Consider the following 10,368-nt stretch of genomic DNA (forward strand, 5'->3'; position numbering starts at 1 on the left):
GTGCTGAATGACCCGTTTTTCTTCGCGAGGCATGCTGAGATGAACAAAAGACAATTCTAAAGGAAATAGAGGGCCGAACCGCGACCATTAAGTTTTGATTTGACCCACAGCGAGAGAGAAACAAGCCCAATTCATTTGTCAAAGAGTATCAGAGGAGAGATGAAGCAACAAAGAGTATCAGTTAATTTTTTAATAGAAATCTTCAGTTCCCAAGGCAGGTCAGCATTGATTGGCCTCCAATAGAGTCAAGTCAGGAGTTGTAAGCCCATCCCAGCTCTCAAATCACAGTTAAAGCACTTAAATCCACCGAACTACAATAGAGCAGAAGTCCATGCGCAGTTATTACAGAAGCACTGCACCAAGCCACCGAGGACAACGCATTGATTCAGTTTTGATACGACTGCCCTCAGTGCGGCTCATAGATATTTTTTTTTCTTTTGCATTTATTTCTGATAAGTTTAGGTTAAAGTAATCATTTACTTTCAGACCTGTTTAGGTCACAGCTGTAATAATTTTTTTTGGAGAATCATCCCTATATATACCACCCTCTGTATTGTTTCAAGGGTTGGTTGATTGATAACTTTTCATTAGAGACTCGCACTGTATGTCTGATATTTTTCTTTAATCAAAGATTGCTGAAGAGATTGGAAGAATGACTACCTGATGTGTTGTTAATGGCCTCTGGAGACTGAATGATGGAATTCTTATGCTGCAACATGAACCAATAAGTGCCTCTTATCTCTGTTTTCATTTTTCACCATCTAAATAGCAAAAAGAAAGATTAGCTTAGAACTTGTTTAACTACACTCTAGGCTCAATTTCTGCTATTTCTTTATGTTTTTTCATCTGAAATGAACTGGACATGAATATGAATTCCTTGTGGCTCATATTTACTATTATTCACATTTGTTTGACAGTTATCTAGGGATTCTTTACTGCCCTTAGATAGAGCTCATCCACTTTTCTCTGTTAAGCTGATTGAGAGATTCTTAATTTCCTCTCCTTCCTTAGCATTCTTTCCATTGTTTAAAACTTGGAAAATTGTTCCATGTGCAGCTACCTTGCTCCTCATTCCTCTTGTGACCAAGAAAACGCACCAGTAGTCTTACTTCCTTGACTCCATGCCCAATGGTTTGAAACTTTCACACTACACTTGCCTCTTTACTTGAAAACATCAATTTTCCCACCAAAACACAAACAAAACACAAACAAAAATCCCTGAACTCAATAGCTAGCCTAAAATCATCATCCACAAAGTTAAATCATAAAGAGAGAGCCCTCTCTGACTACAAGTGGGCTAGAACCTACAGTCCAAAGTTGGTTTGTGGTTACCTCGGCCGTATCCCTTTACTCCGACCTGGGGGACAACCTGAGTGATAACAATGCCGAGAAAGTAAGAATGACAAGACAAGATATGGGCAGCCATACTATTGCATTAGACGATTTCCGCTGAGAATTTGTGGCTCTACTACCATGGCTGCAACCGCACCTTACCATACAAAGTAACCAAGGGAGCATACTGCATAAGGAAGAACAAATGACGCTGATTGTCGCGAGGGTAATTGAGGAGTGCCTATGGATTAGGGTTGAAAGTGAATTGAAGCCTCACACAAGTTGTGTGACCACCTGACTATCTGTAGGGAGCACAGTCTCAGCGCTCCAAGCAATTGAAAGAGAGCGTGGGACTATAAAAGAGTCTATCGGGGAGTTACGCGCCAGATTAGTATGTCATGAGGGTCAAGGCCACGCAGAGGGGGCTATGCTGCCACGTAGATAGGTTGGAAAGTGACTGTTGATGTCACTATTCACGACAAGATGCCCAAGTTAAGGCAAAAAGGAGCGGGAAATGGGCAATTAAGATACAAATTAAGAGCTAGATTTGAGACGATTTGCCGCCAAGGAGGAATTAATGACTAAGAAGTGGGGGGAAGGGTCAAATTGAAATTCAAAAAATGCTATAAAACCCCAGGGCTAGCCACGAGACAACACTTGGTTTTTTTGAGAATTGAATGATTATAGAGTATTGAGCCCCACGTATTCTTACCACCTTCAAGTGTAGATATGATGATAATTGCTAGAACAAGAGTGTGATTTGCCGAAGTTACCGCGGAGCCCCACATGGCCCATGAGGAGACTGGAGAGGCGGTAGCTGCGCTAGAAGTTCCAAAATCACCACGAATGCTGTGACCACAGAAAGATAAGCAGACTATAACCTAGTCCGTGTATCCCCAAGAAACCCACGGTTTGGAAAACTGTCAATGATAGAAAAGGAAAAAGCCATCACTGTTGAACTAGATGAGGAGGAGGAAGACTTGCAAGCTCTAATTTCTCAAATTGAGGCACAAGACGAGGGGGTAGAGAATGTCTCACCAAAGCAGTCCGCAACAAAGTTACCTACGTATGCCCCCCCATGGAAAGGGAATGCCAAGATACCGAAAGACCTGGAGGCCACGAAGAGTGCGCTCCAGACCCCACTCCTCCTCGACGGTATAATGTTTGAAGGTCCACCTTTGGGACGAATACCAACCATGAAGTTCGAGGATTGGGACCTCGCAGATGGTGAGAAGTTCCCACACTTGGCCACGAAAAAGTTAATGAAGCAGAAATGGTTGCGCGGTGTGGAGAAGGCTAGGTTACTCCATCTGTGATGGATACCCCACTACCACCACGCGCTCATCACTATTTTCGTCATCAGGCAGCTTTTGTGCCTGGTGCATGATGGGTATCTCTAGCTAGAGGAGCCTATTCCCATCATGGCCAACCTAATTCACATAATTTCTTGCTTGCCTTTCAAAGGACATGACCCCATGGCCATAGTAGGTAAAAGCAGTGACTTGGCCCTCACAAAAGCGATGAAGACCAAGTACAAACTGGAGAAGAAAAAGCGGGGGTACATAATTACAAGCATTAAAGACATAGGGATGTGCATAGCCACCCAGCTGCTGGCTGAAAAATTGATGAGGAAATGCCGCGTCGACGAAGTGCCAGTGTCTGTGATTGCATTGGCAGAGCAATGCGTGGAGGGGGTCCAGTTCAACTGGGTGCAATTCCTCTGCGAGGAGCTTTTGACGAACTGCAGGGAGGCCTAAGAGTAGGGTAAGACCTTCCACTATGCGTGGTTTCTCTTATCCATCCTGTTGGTTGCAGGGGAGCTGCCAAAGGACAGCCAGTTCCCCAGTATTGAGGGTGATCTGCCCGAAGCCGCGAGGTATGCCTTGCTCTGGGCTATAAAAGACGTGAAGAGGATTCGCGAGATGAAGGTGTTCTGGGTGTTTATGGAGGTGAGCATCTGAATGCGGATCAACAGAAGGCCGCACCTGTCTCCTACGATTCATAATAGCTTGCAGAGCATGGTAGAGTTCAAGGCAGATATGCATAACTTGTATATCTAGGCGTGCAAGGATCCAGCGCAGAAATGGCTGAAGCTTCTGTTCATCGCAACGGACAATGCGATCTTTACAGTAATGGAGTCATGGCCTCCTGAGTGGTGTGCCCCAGACTTGGCAGAAATGGGGAAGGCTGCAGCCAAGCAAAGAAAGAAGGAGTAGCTAGCTGAAAAAATATGCTAGGAACAAGTAGCAGCTGCACAGCCGAAGACAGCTCATACGGCAGTAGCGGTGCAGACGACAAAAACCAACACGACACCAACAAGTGAGACAGAGGAGGTCCAGGAGATGTCCACGGGGTAGCAGATCGGGGAAGTAAATAGGACAGAAGAACGCACGGACCCTGGTTCCGCATCGACCCAACTTAAGCGTTCGCGCGGCCCTAAGAAAACAACTCCCAGGAAGAAGGTAAAAGTGATAAAGACGTCTGTTGACCTGATCATGATCACAGAAGGTGATCTATTTGACATCAGCAAAATGATTCGCGAGGTCACAAAGGATGCGCTCCAGGAACTGACGATTGAGCAGAACACTGTGTTGGGGGCACTCAGTGCGCAGTTACAAGGATTATAGGTACAACCCCCCCAAATAGGTACAATGGCTTAGTACGTCACAGCAGGAACTGCCGAGGCTGAACAGACGCTATGTGCCCGTATGGACAACCCTTTCGTATTGCTCGAAGGTGCGCTAGCAGCAGCAAGTGAGGGTGACCAGGTTGCGATAAGCAGCATGAAAGGCGTCGGCTTGAACTTGGCCACCCTGCCGCGTGAAATTTTGTACCAACTACAGGATGGGGTCATCGCAGAGCTCCGCGCCCGGGAAGGCCGTGCGATCCAGGTCTTGAATGAGCAGAAAATCAACATGGACCAGCTCAGCCTCCAGCATGATGAGTTGGTTGCGTAGGCTTGCAGACAGGAGCAGGCAGTAGAAGATGCATGCAGAAGCTTCCTAGAGTTGGCCGTGCTAGTAGAACTACCAGCAGCAGAATGGGTCCATAGATTGGCGTCCAGAGTCTGTGAGGCTAGGGAGGAAATGACAAAGGTTCAGTTGGAGCTAAACCTGCAGATCGCTGAGCTTCGATTGAAGGCGTAGCCCTACATGCCCCCAGAAGTTAGAGAGAAATGTGCCCACGCTATCTATATGGGGTTGGAACAAATTGGCCAGGCGACACAGGGTTGCACCGAGATGTTGGAGCAAGCAATAGAAATACTTATGCACCTACAGGAAGACCCGAATCTACAATGCCTAAAGACAGAGGCACGCGAGTTGTAGCAAGAGTATGACAATTTCTGGGGCACCGTGCAGACGGTTGTCCTTACTCAACGACTCACTAGACTACAACAGGCAAGGTCAATGAATGACCAATTAGACATCACGCGCCAAAAAGAAGCCCTGCTTAAAGCATGCATCCAACCATGGATCGATGAAGCTTTCAAAATTATCGCTACCATTGAAGGGGAGCTGGCGGAGATGCAGGAACTTTATGCAGTTGAACAGTGTGACCCTTCTCATGAGGGTTCAGAGATACGTGTGCAACAAGTAAAACAAGTAGTGGAAAAGTGTGCTATAGACACCCAAGCTGTGTGAGACCTACTACATGGACTTCGCGCAAAGATCACTGCACCAACAGAGTGACTCGAGACAAGTCACGATGATTGTGTTGGGGTCTTGTTGGGTAGTGAATCCCCCCACTGCATGTTTTTGGGGCTTAAAGCCCGAGTTTTGGTTAATATCATGTAAAGACTCCATGAAGTACGAGCGTGGAGCGCGAAAGTCTAGGATGAGTCATAGGGTTGTCCGCCCTAAAATAATGTAATTTAATGTAAAGTTGTGTCGGCCTACCCATGGTTCGCAGACCATGGGATTGTATAAATAGAGTGAGGCTCCAAGCGTAAAGAATTTTTTTGGAAAAGGAAGGGAGTAGATAGATGTGAAGGCATGGTTAGAGAATAGAAGTGGATCTGAAGAGTATTGGGTCGTAGTAGTAGGAAGAGGCTTTGCACCTGTGTGCGTAGAGGCCTAGTAGAATCCGTAGCTGAGTGCGCGGACCCCTGCAGCTGAGTGCGCAAGGTGGGGTCGAGTTTGTACTTGAACTGAACTTGAAAAGATCATTAATAAAGATAAGTTGGATTCAGAATATTGTGCATCTAGTCGTGGATCTATATTTTTGATTTTATGCATTAAGAGTTATCTATTTATTTACATGTGCACACTTGATAAACACTTGTTTGAATGTTAATGTATGAAAATATTCTAAGTAATTAGTGGAAAAAACCTAATTAAGGAAGACTTGGATAAAGCAACACGGGTTGTGTTGTGGTTAGAGCTGCGCGAAGGTAGTAACAAAGGATGTAACGCGCCCGAGGCTACGCGTAGCCAATAAGCGCTAAAGTTGAATAGCGTCCCTATCACCGCATATTAGACATCCCCAGGGTGCGGAAACCTGGTTCCAGCACCGTCCCATACTACTTCAGGTGAGACCTCAGTTCGCGCTCTATGGACTGTTGCCGAAAGGGCCAGTAGTACCGGGATTCGCTTGGATACATCACTTCTGAAACTTGGTCAGGCCCCACTAAGCCAACACTTCCCCTGAAGTAGCATCCTCCATCCTCTAGTTACCTGCTAGAGGAGTCTCCATGGGTTTTTTGTTCTCCAAGCAAAATCTTCTGAGTATCTCATTGGCATACTTTCCCTGAGACACAAACAAATCCCATCTCCCTACCATACCTCCATGCCAAGAAAGTAATGCATGAGCCACATGTCCTTCATCTCAAACTTTCTTGCAAGGTCCTCCTTGCAAGTCTTGATAAACTCATCACCACCTGTCAGTATGAGATCATCAACATAAAGTACAATGATTAATAACTTACCTTCCACCACTATGTGGTATAGGTTCGCGTCTGCTTCACTCTTAATGAAGCCCAACCCGGTGAAGTAGCTATCTATCCTCGTGTACCAAGCACGAGGTGCTTGCTTAAGCCCATACAATGCTCTTTTGAGTCAATGCACATGTGAATCAAGGTCAAAGGTTTAAAAAACTTCAGGCTACTCTATGTGCACTTCTTCCTCAATCATGCCATTAAGGAAGGTTGTCTTCACATCCATTTGATGTATCTTCCAACCCATTTGCGGTGATAGTGCCAATATAGATCCGATTGAAGAGCACCTTGCAAAAGGATCAAAGGTCTCATCATAGTAAATCCCCTCTACCCGTGAAAAGCCACGGGCCACAAATATAGCCTTATGCTTCTCCACACTACCGTCTACAACTTTATTTACCTTGTGTTGAAGGTGCTGGACCCACCAACATGTAAGGGGATCTACCCGGTAATAAGTGCCAATTAGACCTTAGACCGTTTGGTGTAGGAGTCCTAGAAGTGGGTCATACCACAATGCCTTGACCACGATTTCACACAGAGGCAAGTAATATAACTCTTTTAGTAGCAAGGGTGTGACAATTGTGGTGAGTCAAGGAAGGTGCATGAGAGGTTCTAACACATGTGGGTTGAGATGAATGCATCCCTTGGAAACTTGTAACAATACACGGATGGGAAGGGAACACACGAGCGAAGATGCATCACAAGCTGGAAAGCGAGTCAGATGGAAATCCAAAGTGATGGTTAAACCAATCAACACATTTAAGAAAGATTCGTACATGCTGATCTAGAACAGTCCAAACATGCGTGTGTAAGAAATCAAATACATATTCCATTTAGAGTAATCAAGACAACTAGAATACAATAAAACATATGCATGAAAAGTCATGGCTCTTATTATATAAAGAAGTGTAGGTTCCAGTCATACAATACATCCATGTACACCCACTAGCCCCAACAATGGAACGTTATAGCCACATTTCCTTGCTCTTCTAAAGAGATGTACTAGCTTCATGCAGTGGAGAAGCCAAGGAACGTTACAATACTATCCAAGCTGTCTCCAAGATATTCTTATCGGAAGCTTGGTTGACAAAAATCCTTTACAAAGCATTATGAGGTTCTATTTATAGCAAAGGGTGGGGTGACCCTTGACATTCTCCTTTGTGATAGTTCATCTACCCTCATGACTCTTCATCTACTCTATGACTGTTACACCCAACTATTGACACTTGAACTTCCACTTGACATGATGTTACATTACAATGCACATGTGCTCATATGAGACAAAATGGCTTGAGAAAGCCATGCAAGACATCATTGAGACTCTGTTCATTGAGGTGAGATCAACTCTTTGACATGACTATGATGGTGAGGTTGCGGAGCTAATGCCAGGCTTGGTCGTCTGTGATGGTGTGCATGCATCCCATGGTGACATCTTGCTGAAGCGAACTCTTGCCTCCATTGCATTTGGTGCATTGGTATGGCTACTTCATCTAACTCATTTTCTAACATGCACATGGTCTTCTTGGGTGTGGTTGAACCAACAACACACTGATGCATAGTGTCCATGCTAATATTCAAGTGTGTGATGGTGGTCATGCGCATCAACTTGCTGAAGTACATGTTCAGCTCCAGCTGGTCTTTCTTCTTGTCTTCACCTTGGTGAGTGTGCTGAATTGGTTGGATCGCATGCATGCACACAATGACATGTATGCTACTAAATCCCTAGCATGCGACCAAAAACACTACTCACCATGTCTGTCCGTGCTAGATGCTGGGATGGATCTTTTACATGTACATGTGCAGTTTCATCCATGAGTCCATGTTGCATCCACTACTGTTCCTATTCCTACTGCAACTCATTCATCTGTCTGTGTAGCTTAATGTTCTTCCTTGAGTTGTTACTTCAACACATGAAACTCCTTCTTTGTTCCATTCTCTGTCTTCACATGATCTTCATGTTGCACCATCACCTCATAGCCTAAGTCTCCAAAGTTTCTTTCATCATCAGTGGATCTGCTTGAGGTTGCAACTTTGTTCTGCCTCTCTGTTGTCAACAACCTTCCTCTTGCATTCGTTTCATTCATTGCATTTGGTATGATGCCTTTAGCTGTTGTTCATGATGCTACTCATTGTGATGCTTCTGCTATCATACCTTGATGTCCTTGTCTGCGAACAACTTGATATATTCGTGAGTAGGCAAGGTCATGGAAATTTGATCGACTGCATCTCTAGGTGTGCTATGAATGGTGTCTTTGATTATGCTTTTTAGAAACCATTGTACCTTCACTACTAAGAGGTAGATGAATGCCTGCAATACCTGGAGACATGGAAACAATCATGGAAATAAATTTGTCAGTCAAAAACCAAAATAAACTTGAGAACTAACTTGCAACATACTTGTGTGACTGATCATGAAGGTTGCGCAATTTCGGCCGGGAGGTCAGGAGACTGAATTCAAAGAATACGCAAGGCATAATATCGATTTCTGGGAGACTGAATGACTGCTAGAACTGCCCAATGCATAGTATAGTCTAGCTGTTGACTGCTGGAATTGCACAATGCGCAACCTCAGCTGGCAATGGTTGTAGGCTCAGTGACTACATTGTGCAATGTCCTAGGCCAATAGTCATTGTCCCTCAGAAATTTGAAAAACAATCCTGGAGGACAGTTCCTGGGTAGAAATGCAAATTTCCTGAGAGGAAGATAGAGCCTTCCCTCTTAGGATTATGTAATGCTGCCTTGGCAAGGCTCTCGGTGAGGCAGAGTCCGAGCCAAGGCTGCCAAGAATCCCCGACGGGAAACTGAAAGCAAATGTGGAAGTGAATGCATGGTGACACGAAGTGTAAGCATAAATGAATGGTCATGCATGAAAATGGTGAATGACAGATTCAGAAAATGGAACAACATGCATGTGGGTGAGGCAAGTCGCCGAATTGGCGACAGTTCATGAAAAACAGTTTCATTCATGCGACAACAGTGAGATAGCAAAAAAAACTAAAACGATGATATGACAAGCTAGGATACATGTAAATGATAGCAAGAGCTCAAAGAAATCAAGAAAACAATACTCACACAAGCGAAAATACAAAAAGTGACAGAAATGCAACACAAGGCATGGAAAGCGGGCTTACCCCAAAATACTTGAGTTGAATGTCCCGACTGCTCCTACATGTGTTGTGGGATTTCAGAGTTCCAAGGATGATTTGAGGAATGTGCTCTGCAGTGTCTACTTGATGATTTTCAATAACATTGACGTTGTGATGCACATGCCACAAATCTAGGGAAAGCAACACTTGGTGGGAGGTTTCTGAAATGATCCTTGCATGTAACCTCCAACTGCTAAACATAGATCCCTAAAACAAGGGATGCATTTCATGGTGCCTTGGGAGAAGCATCCCATGCATGCAAGTCAGTTTTTCTCAGTCTTGAAGGGAATCATTCAACTCAACTACACATGTAAGAGATTTCCTAACTGCTGGGAGAAAATGCACATTTCTGGTTGGGAGTTGGGCTTCCTGCCAAAGGGTTGCGTAATTTCTGGGTAGAGCAACTGACTTCTACCTAGATTTGTGAAAATTCTGGGTTGAGCACCCCTGCTAGGGAAAGTTGCGCAATTTTCACTCTCATTATTGACTGCCAGAATTGCAATTCTGGAGCCCAGCGTGCTGCCAGTCGGGATTGCGCAATTTCTGGAGGGAAGGTTGGTTGCCCTCTAGATTTGCGCAATTTATTGGGGGAGTTGCTCAGCTTGTAGTTGGACCAAGTCTGGGTGATCAACCTGTGAGGGGAATACATCCAGCTGTGATCGACAGGTTACCTTTATGCAAGAAAAACACTGAATCTTATGTACTTGACAAAGCAAGACATGCTGCTATGAAGTTTGGAAGGGAGGCTCCAAAACAAAGCTAAGGAAAAATTTTGGAGGATGGTTGTAGCTGCTACAACACTTGGTGACACACTGGTAGAACTCCAGCTCTCTGAATGGACTTGTTTGTGAAAATAAATTCTAATGCCTCAGGAAGTATTGTTCAATTCTTAGCTCCTCTTGGTTTCCACACTAGCCTAATTGGAGGATGTAGCATCTTCCAAGCTCTTGGTTGGTT

The sequence above is a fragment of the Pinus tabuliformis genome, chromosome J, assembly GCF_031772625.1.
Source record: "Pinus tabuliformis cultivar Carrire ecotype Pingquan chromosome J, CPIR1, whole genome shotgun sequence".
Lineage (NCBI taxonomy): Eukaryota > Viridiplantae > Streptophyta > Pinopsida > Pinales > Pinaceae > Pinus > Pinus tabuliformis.